Below are 12,183 nucleotides of genomic sequence, written 5' to 3'. Positions count from 1 at the left end.
TGCTCTGTGTAGGTGAGGAAAAAATAACTATTTCAAATGTGTGGGTGACACATTTACTAACTACTGCATGGTTACTTCATCCATGCTATGCTGATTAACAGTGTCCCGGTTGTGGAGGTGATAGTATGTTAAGAGCTGGTGGACCCATATACATCATGGAGGGTGACAGAGCACAATGTCATGGACACTAGCTCTGAAGGTGTCCACTAAGACCTGTTGTTTAGCTATATGTAATGCTATCACTAATATCAGATTGTTGATCTACCTCCTGTACAGTGAAGATTCTAGGCAATCAGAATGGAGGAATGCTGTGACTCATAGTGTTGGCATTACACATCTCTGAACCACTCCACTGAGTTTCATTCTGCCATTTTCATATGGGATGAAACTCATTTGTTTGTGTACCATTATGCAGTCATTTGCACATTCTATACACTGTGCTGTTTCCCTAGGAATGTGACTGCATTACTTGTGACCCTCAATTGCTTCCTCCATATATACCACCACTCTTCATGCTGTTTCACTTAGCAGCATGCAATACGTGATGTTATGTAGTCCAATCTCGCCTACATTCTTACCCGTGGGTACAGAGCCGAATGTCGGCTTCCGACTCGGCCATACTTTTTAGCTCAAAGTCTTTCTGTTGGCTGGGCTAAGATGGTATCCCATGCTGCACTGCTCTCTATCCCCAGATCTCGTTTGCCGCTCATGTAGCTCGGACGTGGTCTTGCTCTTGGCTGTGGCTAAGTACCCTTTTTCTTCTTATATCAGAAGTTTTTACCCTACCCTTTGGTAGCTTACCCTACCAAACTCCCTTCAGATATATCACTTAAATATAAGAAGTTTAAATAAAAAGGTCCACGACTTGCACGCCCTTATAGCAATGTACCTCCCTGACATAATGTGTCTAACAGAAACCTGGCTAAAACAAGGGACCAAAGATAATGAGGTAATGCCACCAGGCTATAATATATACAGAAATGATCGTCAGTCAAAAAAAGGAGGTGGCATCGCGGTGCTCTACAAGAGCACACTGAATGTCACTACTAACTCGCCTCAACCACCTCAGATCTCTAACGCTGAAATACTGGCACTAAAACTACAAATAAACAAAGACAAAAATATTAATCTAATTGTGACCTATATTCCCCCCGGAAATAACTCCGAAACACTTGAGCACATCCTTAGCTGGCTGTCAAATAACTATCCTCAAGAGACCATTATCCTAGGAGATGTTAATATAGACTGGACTAAATGCTCCTCAGAAGCCAATCCTACCCATATTAACTTACATGGTTTCTACCAATTAATATCTTCCCCTACCCGAGTAGGTAATAATAAGCAAAAAGAGAGTATCCTGGACTGGATCCTCATCAATAGTCAACCCCATACATATACGGCAGGGACCCTTCCAAACAACCTTAGTGACCATCTCATCACCTATATTATGAAAAAGAAGGTAATAGGCTCTACTCCACCTATGTACAGGTCAGTCAGAAATAGGAAGCATTTTGACCTCAATAAATTCCTGATGGAACTTCAATCCTTTAACTGGGCATCCCTTAAGCATCTCCCCCTAGAGGAGGCTGTACTTCTTTTTAATAACACATTCCTAGCCATACTTAAGTCTCATGCCCCTATAAGATCAATTAGAGTAAAAACAAGGATTGCGCCCTGGTTAACAAAAAATACCATATCACTAATCAAACTTAGAAACAAAGCATGGAATACATGGTGGTCAACCAAGTCAACCTCGGACCGCATAAAATTCCAACAACTAAGAAACGAAACCAAAAAAGCAACATTATCTGACAAGAAAAATTATTATTGCCAACTCCAAAATAAACATCAAAACAACCCTCAAAAATTCTGGACTGGATTAAACAATCTTCTCCACCCAGGTAAATCCTCTACTCCTACCCCAAAGCAACTAAGTGACAAAACCCCTGAAGATGTAGCGAATTCCTTTAACAACTTCTTCACTGACACTATACAATCCCTAGCTAATCAATTACCGTCCACCAACTCCATTAAAATGGAAAACTTCCAACAATCACAATCCACCTTCAAATTTCAGCCTGTCTCTACTACCTATATAAGATCCTTACTAAGGAAACTAAAACCAACTACTCTCTCTGCAGACCTTCTCCCAGCTGAATACCTACAGATAGCAGCAGATGCCATCGCATACCCTATCTCGATACTTATCAATAGAACCATAGCAGAATCCAAAATCCCATCAATATGGAAAATATCCCATGTCATACCTCTCCACAAAGGTGGCTTATCTACAGAACTATCAAATTATAGGCCCATAGCAATACTGTCACCATTGGCCAAAATCATGGAGAAGTGCATACATAAACAACTTCTTTACTATCTTACCCACAACAATTTACTAACTAACTCACAACATGGTTTTAGACCCCACCATAGTACTACCACTGCTCTTCTCTCTTTTACTGACACTATCAATCACAACCAAAATGACAAAAAAATATCTTCAGCACTGTTTCTTGACCTATCAAAGGCCTTCAATATGGTGAACCACCAGCTACTTCATCATACACTAGAAAATCTCCAGCTAGATAAACAAGCTCTGGACTGGTTTCTTGGCTATCTCTCTGATAGGAAACAAGCCGTCCTCTGGCAATCTAAGCTCTCTAACCTCTTACCAAATACCATAGGTGTACCCCAAGGATCCATACTGGGGCCTCTTCTTTTTACTATCTTCACAAATGACCTGTATAAGGCCATCCCTGAAGCCACCTGCATTCAATATGCAGATGACTCGACATTAGTCTGTGCTGATACATCTCCTGTCAACCTATTATCCAAAACTCAATCTTGCTTCATATCAGTAGAGAATTGGCTTTTAGCACGTAAATTGATCCTGAATCCAAACAAAACAAAATTACTACTTTTCCATCCCACGCAAAAGACCACACCCCTATCCTTTTCTATCTACTCCAGAAACGGGACAATCATCTCCCCAGACTCCTATACCAAACTATTAGGAGTTTCCATAGATAACAAACTCAGATTTGATATCCATATCAATCAGACCATTAAGACCATTAACAAAAAACTCGGGTCACTATTCTAACTCCAATAGCAAAAGTGACCTTGGCCCGCTCACATCTTCTCTCTACCCTCCTGTATGCCTCCCCTATGCTCACTAACCTCAACACATCTGAACTAAACAAACTATCGCGCTGCTATAATCAGATTGCTAGATTTGCTACAGGAATGCCTTACAGAACACACCACTGTATTAACCTAAGAAACCTAGATTGGATCGAATACCCCAACCTTCTACAACAGACCCAACTTATCGAAGCATTTAAAATCCTGAACCAACCGGACAAAACTCCAGCTCTGAAAAACTTAATCAGACCCTACAATAATCTCAGTAGCTTGCGTTCCTCCAATAAACTACTAGTTCAAACAGTCAAAGCCAACAATGTAGGGGGCGACTCACTCTTTACCAATGCCATTGGTAAAATATGGAATTCCCTTCCTCCCAGCCTCTCCCGTATTTCCTCTCTATATCTGTTCAAAAAAAAAGTTACATCACCATCTAAAGTCAAATTGGCTCTGTCAGTGCTCTAATCCTGACTAATCCTTTCTCCAACATGTATAGATCTTTTCCTATATGCATCCCCTCTTTATTACTTTCTCCCCTCTCCTCTTAACTAAAGTATTGTGTCTAGTGGGAGAATTAGTATGCTGGAATCTGTGTTAATATTTTGTAAACTCAACATTGTACATGTTTAGAATATTTTACACTTTACTGTATCTCTTCTGTTGCAGGAGAGAAATTTGTTTTTCTGTTTTTTTTTGCTTTTTTTCTTTCTTTGTATTATCTCAATGTATTAATTTCTGTCACTGTGGAGCTTTTCTCCCCGGGCCTCTGCTGAAAATGGACATGTATCCAGTCGAACTATCCCGGTCAACAAATGTAAAATAAAAAAATAAAATAAATAAAATAAGTTTTTTGCAAAAAAGCTATTTTAATAGCTATTGTGTGTGTTCTTGTCTGTATTGTGGAAAAGTTGTGTTTTTTCTTGATTGCGTATTCTGTGGTAACCCACTAGCTGTTTCCAACAGGCTAGGCCTGTTTCAGTTAGAGGACCTAGTCTGTCCCCTTGCTTTCCTTGTGTGCTAAGGTTTTCCCTGGACTAAAACCATTTAAATTAGAGCAATTAGTCCTCCCTCTTGTATTTGTGTATGAGGATCATTTGAATTAGAGATCTTTGTGGTGTTCTGTCTGTTGTTTGGCTTTTTCCCGCACTTGTGACTGTTTTGACCATTGGTCTATGTTTTTCAGTTAGCATAAGCCCTCAGGCTTCAAGAAGTGCTCCAAGTGCAGTTATAATATGTCCATTACGGATAGACACTCTGTTTGTGTGTACTGTCTGGGATCGATTCATCTCCAGGAATCGTGCAGTTTCTGTCATGCCTTTAGTCTGTGTGTTCTTCAGGAAAGGAAGAACAAATTGATTTTTAAGGAACTTCTGAAACCCTCATTTGAGGAGGGTCTGGAGAGTGCTTCCAGCTCTAAGGCTAAATCTTCAAAAGCAACAAAGCAATCTCCGGCTCCATCAGTCTCCTCGGAGCCACGGAGAAAATAGCAAAATCTTCATCGACATCCTCAGCTCTATTGTCCTCGGGGCCGCAGGAAGGGTCAGTGGTTATGGAATCTGCTTTTGCTCCAATTTTCTTGGAGCCTGTTTGGAGCTGGTCGCCTAGCATTAGGCCAGTATCACCTCCTCGCAGGTCCCCTTCAGAGAGGAGGTCTCAATCTCCTTCCCTATCCTCCAAATCTTCCAGGACTTTATCAGATGTGGACGTTGATAGAATGGTGCAGAGACTTCTTCAGTCACTGGTACTGGCAAAATTATTCTCGGCTCCGACCCAGATGGCTCTGGAGCCGGTACCTCAACCTGCATCAATACTTCCTCCTCCGAGCACATCTCAGCTTTTGGAGCCGGAGTGCTCGGCTCCGTGTGATGTCCGTATGTCGGTTCAGACAGCCCCTCCTGGCTTATCGGTTCCGACGTCAGCTTCGACCCCGTCGGCACCATCCACGGGGTTCAGGACTCAGGATTCTTTGGTCGGACCTGAGGAAGAGGCTTCGGGACACCTCTCGGCTCCTAGTCTCCCTCTTGGTGCTTTGGCGCGGGGAAGCCTGACTCCTGTCTCAGCTTCGGAGGCTGGTCGTTCTTCAGATCTGGGTGGACCAGCCTTCGAGGCCATACGGAATGCGCTGGCCAGATCATCAGCGGCATCATATGGGTCGGTCGGTCATTCTGTCCCCTACAACACCAGTGCAAGTCTCTGATTGCCATCTATCTCTGGACAGCGGAGCCCCAAGGCCTCAGGGTACCCCCACCAGTGGTCCCCATATTTCTGAGGGCCCCTCAGAGTTTTTGCCTGAGGAGCCACCCAGAAAGAAAATGTGTAAGAGGCACCACATAGATTCCCAGGATGAGTCTCTCACATGAGACACCAAGCTCGAGGAATCGGAGTGGTCCCCTAAGTCATCCTCTGAGGATGTTTCTTTCTCTGACATCCTAGATATTTTGAAGCAAAGAGGTGACTGGCCATCCAAAACCCCTCTGAAGAGGAGTCGGTTTTCCTGAAGTACTTTGATGCTCAGCCCTCCGCCTCCTGGGTATCTCCACCCTTCAACGAGCTTCTTGATTTGGTTTGTCGAAGGGTGTGGGAAACCCCTGACTCTGTGGAACTAGTCCCCAGGAGACCCAATAAATTTTTGTCTGCTCCTCCTGATAAGGAAATTTTGTCCAAGTGAGTCCCTGTGGATGCCATGGTGGTGGCAGCTGCCACCCAGAAGGAATTAGCTGAGACTTCTTCCACCGCCCATCCCCCTAACAAGGAGTCTAGGACTATGGACCGGTATGGAAAGCGTACATTTTCTTCAGCAACCTTTACCTTATGGTCACTGAATTACTTATCACACTTTACACGGCTCCAGAGAGATCTCCTCAAGGAGCTTGGAGATACTCTCACGGGTAACGTTTTTGAGGCGGTGACCCAGAAGGTCAACGCTCAGATGTCTACCCTCAGTTCTATTGCTAACTCCTCCATGACGCTAATCTCCTACCTGGCCGAGGGAGCGAGTAGAGCAGCAAGTTCAGGAGTTGCTCTTAGGAGGCAGGCCTGGATGCACCTTTGTCATTTTGCAGAGGCCTTCAAGTCTTCATTCACCGATGCCCCGTTTGATGGTTCCTCTTTGTTCGGAACCAAGGTGAAAGACACTCTCACTAGGTGCGAGCAGGAGGAAAAAACTCTGTCTGCCAGAGCAGTCTGTTTTTCCCTTCCCTCTAGGCCTTATCCCAAGGCCCAGAGGGGTGGCAAAATGTGGTTCAAAAAATCACAGAGGTTTTTTCCCGGTGCACAAGGCGAGCCCCTTTCCAGAGGCAGGGGAGGGGGTGGTTATTCAGGGAGATGCCACCCTAGGGGCAGAGGAGGCCCTCACAACTCGGGAGATTGCGGTTCCTTTCGTGGTTCTACCTACTGCCACTCCTGATGGGAGTCCTGACTGTGCATTTCTGGAGCCAGTCGGGGGTCGAATCTCATTATACCCGGAGGCCTGGCAAGATATCACCCAGGACCAATGGGTTCTACGAATAATTTCCAGAGGATACGTCATTCCCTTCTCATCAAATCTCCCTCCAATCAAGAAAATCCCGGATGTTCCACCCAGTCAAAGGGATTACACAGCTTCAGAAGTGTCAAAGCTGCTAGAAGAAGGAGCCATCCAACATGTCCTCTCAGACCAGATCGGATTAGGGACTTACTCCAGATTCTTTTTGGTGCTGAAAAGGACAGGGGACCTGAGACCCATTTTGGATCTCTGCCGATTGAACACCCATGTGCAAATGTCCAAGTTCCAAATGGTCACATTGCAATGTCTATTCTCCCATTGTTGGGAAAAGAAGTGTGGATGTGCTCCATCGACCTCAAGGGTGCTTACTACCACATAAAAATGGACAGGGCATCCAGAAGTCACCTACGCTTCCGGCTGGGAGCCAGTCACTTTCAGTTTTGAGCCCTGCCCTTTGGTCTCACCACAACCCCCAGGGTGTTTACCAAATGCATGGCAGTGGTGACTGCTCACTTAAGGCATCAGGGATTCCAAGTGTTTCCGTATCTGGACGACTGGCTCCTTACTGCCACCACCAGGCATCTACTACTTCAGACCAGGGATGCTACTATCAACCTATGTCAACAGTTGGGCATCACATTGAACTAGGAAAAAATCTGCCTTGTTGCCCTCACAACGTGTCACTTTTATAGTTGCCAAATTAGACACTGTCTTCATGCAGGTGTTTCTACCACAGGAAAGAATCAAGAGTCCTACAACAACAGGTTTACACCTTACTCCCTCTGAGAAGAGTGAAGGCAAGATGGGTCCTCCAATTGTTGGGGACAATGGCTGCTATGATTATGTTAGTCCCTCTGGCAAGGTTACATATGAGGCTCCTTCAATTGCTACTCTTCGCCCAGTAGTCTCTTCAACGTCTTCCACTTTCTCACCATATTCTACTCACAGACAGGTGCAAACAGGATCTCAGTTGGTGGCTTCACACCGATAACCTCAATGTGGAAAGCCCTTCGTTCCTGCGCCCCCGGTTGCCACGGTGACCACGGATGCCTCCCAGATGTGGTGGGGGGGCATTATCTGGGCAGGTCAGTCCAAGGCACATGGCAACAGCACGAGATGCATCTGCATATCAATGTCCTGGAGATGAGAGCTGTGCTACTAGCATTGCAAGCACTTCAGAGTTTTTTTCCTCTCGGGACTATTGCAATCCACTCAGACAATATGTCAGTGGTGTGGTATCTGAACAAGCAGGGAGGAACCAAGTCTTATCCCCTTTGCAGAGAGGCCATGCGAGTGTGGCAGTGGGCAGTGTCTTCCCAACGTTTTCTGGTGGCAACGGACATTCCGGGGAAGTCCAATGTGATCACAGACAGGCTAAGCAGAGCTATTCTGATGCCTTACGAGTGGTCCCTGAACTGTCAAGTTGCGGAGCAGATCTTCCACAGGTGGAGTCAGCCTTCCTGTGACCTTTTTGCCAGCCCCCTCAATGCCAAATGCAGCAGCTACTTCACACTGATCCCCCCTCAGGGGGAGTCACCCAGGGACACTCTAGTCCACGATTGGCCCTCCGGTCTACTACATGCCTTCCATCCGGTCCCCTTGCTGTCAAAGGTTATTCAGAAAGCGCAATCCTTGGGAAGCAAAATTATTCTGATTGCCCCACACTGGCCTCTTCAAATTTAGTTCCCCTTTCTCCATCCCTATCTCATGGATGCTCCTTGGATTCTGGACCCACAACCAGACTTACTGATGCACATGTCAGGGCTGCTCCATCCCTCTATTTGGACCCTACGGTTGACAGCCTGGCTATTCCGCTTCCATCATTAGTTAGGCTTCATCAATTTTCACTGGAAGTGGTTCATATTTTATCTTCCTCTCATAAGCCCTCGACCAGGAAGATTTATTACAGGAAATGGAAGAGGTTTTCAGTCTGGACGTATGCCAAAAAGATTGACCCTTACACAGCTCCAATTTCATCTGTATTGGAGTTCTTGTCTATGCTCTTTAACCAGGGTTTAGTGGCCGCAACCATTAAAGTCCATTTGGCGGCGATTTCTACCTTTCATGTCGCAGACGAACCTAGTCTGATGGCACATAGACTCTGTAAGGCTTTCCTGAAGAGCACTTTGCTACTTCGTCCTCTGGTATCGGAACCTGTTATGCCTTGGGACTTAAACTTTGTTCTACAGGGTCTTACTTCACCCCCCCCCCCTTTGAGCCTGCAGCCACTTGCGATTTAAAATTCTTAACTTGGAAGACTGTCTTTTTGGTAGCTATCACGTCAGCCAGACACGTTTCGGAGCTTCAAGCTTTATCAATCAAACCCCCTTATTTGATTTTTCATAAGGACAGGGTTTCTCTCAGACCGAACCCCTCCTTTCTTCCCAAAGTGGCGTCAGTCAGTAACCGTAACCAATCTATTGAATTGCCAGTGTTTTTTCCTCATTTCTCAAACAAGGCAGAATTCAAATGTCATCAACTGGATGCGCACAGACAATTACGTTTTTATTTGCACAGAACAAAAGACCTCAGAAAATCTGATCAGTTGTTTGTTTCATTTTCGGAAAACAGAATTGGGTCTCCTGTTTCCAAAGTCACGTTGTCCAGGTGGATTTCCAGTTGTATTTCTTTCATTTATACCTCAGGGGGGAAAAGATTTACCGTTCCGGGTGAAGGCTCACTCTACTTGGTCTGTATCTACATCTGCAGCTTTTCAGGCCAGATTGTCTATGGATGATATTTGTGTTGCGGCTACTTGGGCATCTCCTCACACCTTTGTTACTCATTACAAGTTAGATGTGGTATCTAGGGGCAGGTCTTCCTTTGGTTCCACAGTGCTCAGGAGTATTTTCCACTGAGCCTCCCAGGATTTAGGTGCTGGGGACGCTGTCCCATGGGTAAGAATGTAGGTGAGATTGGACTACATAACATCAAGAAGTTATGTACTCACCATAACGTTCGATGTATGTAGTCCACTCACCTCACATTCTTACTTACCCCCCCTCTTTTCCCCGTCCTGGAGGATCTGGAGGTTAGGTCTGGTTTCAGAGCTCCCTTCATTCTTGGTTTGTTTTTCCTTTCCTTAGGTGTTGTTATGCATGGAGAATGAGTGCTGGTGCTCGCAGCAAACTAGATCTGGGGATAGAGAGCAGTGCAGCATGGGATACCATCTTAGCCCAGCCAATAGAAAGACTTCAAGCTAAAATGTATGGCCGAGTCGGAGCCGACATTCGGCTCCGAACCCACGGGTAAGAATGTGAGGTGAGATGAACTACATACATCGAACATTATGGTGAGTACATAACTTCTTGTTTCTAAACATTCCTGGCTCCGAACCCACGGGTAAGAATGTGAGGTGAGATGGACTACATACATCGAACATTATGGTGAGTACATAACTTCTTGTTTCTAAACATTCCTGTCTTGTGTTGCTTACTTTTTTGTTGCGAGAAGCCACACCATTCTCTAATCTCTACATATCATATTAAAGATTTACAATCTCTTTCTCACTGTCATATCATAACCATGACAGCAAAGAAATGAAGAGGATGCTGGGAAGTGCCCCATTATACTGATGCAGTGACACATACAATGAGGTCAATTTCAATGGAGCAATGCTGGCAACATTTTGCCAGGGATCAGAAACAAACCGACAGTTGTTCTGTATATGCTACCAGATGCTTCATCCACCGCTAAATAAAGTATAATTTTTTGAGAGGAATTATTTTCCAGGCGAAAAGCAGAATGTGTCTTTTTAGTTTTTATTTTTGTAATATTTTTCAAGTTCAGACTAGAATTTCTGATGGTAAGTGACCACCAGGACATAAAAATCAAAGCTGAGGATTCCTCTGTGATGGGTATGACTGTTTAATAACTGCAGAGTATGGATCACTTTTCTTGCAGGATGATTTCTTCATCCTCATTGCTAATTAAAATTAGAAAAACTACATTACTGATTGTAGCAGTCAGTGTAAAGAGAGGACCAGGGATCACTGTTTTATGAAGAGTCAGACACTTTGTATATATATCAAATGAGTCACTCACATCTGGGGCTACAGGATGAAGTTTATTTTCAGCATTTAGTATTAACTTTCTTTCTCTCTCTCTATCTATCTGTCTAGCTACACTTGTTGACCAGGAATGTCCAGTTGGGAGATTTTCAGTAAAGTCCTGAGGAAAAAGGTTTCACTAGTAAAATCAAAAACGACAGAATAAAACAAAAAGTAATATTTCAAAATAGTAGAGTAAAATCAATAGCTAAATAACTTAACCAAGAAGCAATAAATGCATAAATAAAAAAGCAAATAATAACATAAAACAAACATCACCAAAACATAAATGCACATTATTCACTCATTCCTTCATCTCCAAAACCTTATTTGCCCTATTCAGTATCAAGGGAAGCTAGTGCCTGTCCTGGTAAGCAATGGGTTCAAAGTAAAGAATACATTTTGGATAGGATGCCAGCATATCATTGGATGCATGAATCCAGGCTCGCACACCAAAGCCTTAGCTACATGTAATGAGGAAGACTACTGGTACATCCAGCAGCGTGTCTGCAATACGAGTAAAAAGTGGACCACTTAACAAAATTTCATGTGGATTCAAGAATGACATGGAGACTGGTCATAGAAAGCATGCCATCTAGAAAGGAAAGGAAGAGTTGACAGATCTGAAGCAGCAATGTTAACTGTTGCACCACAGTGCTGCCCAAGATAATTATGATAATATTGAATTGGTACACAGTTATAGGACTACATAATAATTTACTTACAAACTAAGATATGACTTAGAACATAACAACACTTAAGGCATAACATGCCAAAATAAAACTGCAATAATATGTGAGAACTGAAGAACACCTGTCAGCAACTCTAGCAATTTTAAACCGGTAACTTATTAATGTTGCATTATTTAGGGGGAATAGATATTAATATTAAGTATTCAAGAGATACAACAAGGATATGACTACAGGGAATATATTTTTTTCAATGTTCATTTAAAGACCTGTTTTTTAAAGCTCTACCTAAGCTTCTTTGCAATATTTCATTCCATTTTTACCACATCAGCAAAATGATAATTAGAGTTGAGGATTGGCATACAGTTACCAAAAGAATTTGTGAGTTTCTGTTGTGGAATGTATTTGCTGTGGACTATGCCATTAATTAAAAATATCTGGATTAGAAAGTAAGGCACATGGGTCAGAATAAAAATGGCTCAAATTAGGTAAAAATGCATTTCAAGCAATTAAGGAAAACAAGCAAAAGGAGTGGCAAGAGAAAGGCTAAATGATGATATTTATTTTATTTAAGTAGTTTAAACTTTTGCACAATGAGAAATTTAGGGAGGAAAATAAGACGAACTGAAAGCAAGAAGGCAAAGTAGTGAAGAATTCATACATATATACGTAGAGAGAGAGAGAGACTGAGATTGTAAAATAATTGTCCAGAGCATACAGAACTGAGACAAGCCATTCTGCTCATATGCTGCATAGTCTGTGAAGGAAGAGAAAGTAAAAGATAGGTAAATCCAGACCAGTGGGTTGAGGGTAG

The sequence above is a fragment of the Protopterus annectens genome, chromosome 16.part0 (assembly GCF_019279795.1).
Source record: "Protopterus annectens isolate FY-2018-M chromosome 16.part0, PAN1.0, whole genome shotgun sequence".
In the NCBI taxonomy this organism is placed as follows: domain Eukaryota; kingdom Metazoa; phylum Chordata; order Ceratodontiformes; family Protopteridae; genus Protopterus; species Protopterus annectens.
Note: the sequence above shows the minus strand (reverse complement) of the source record.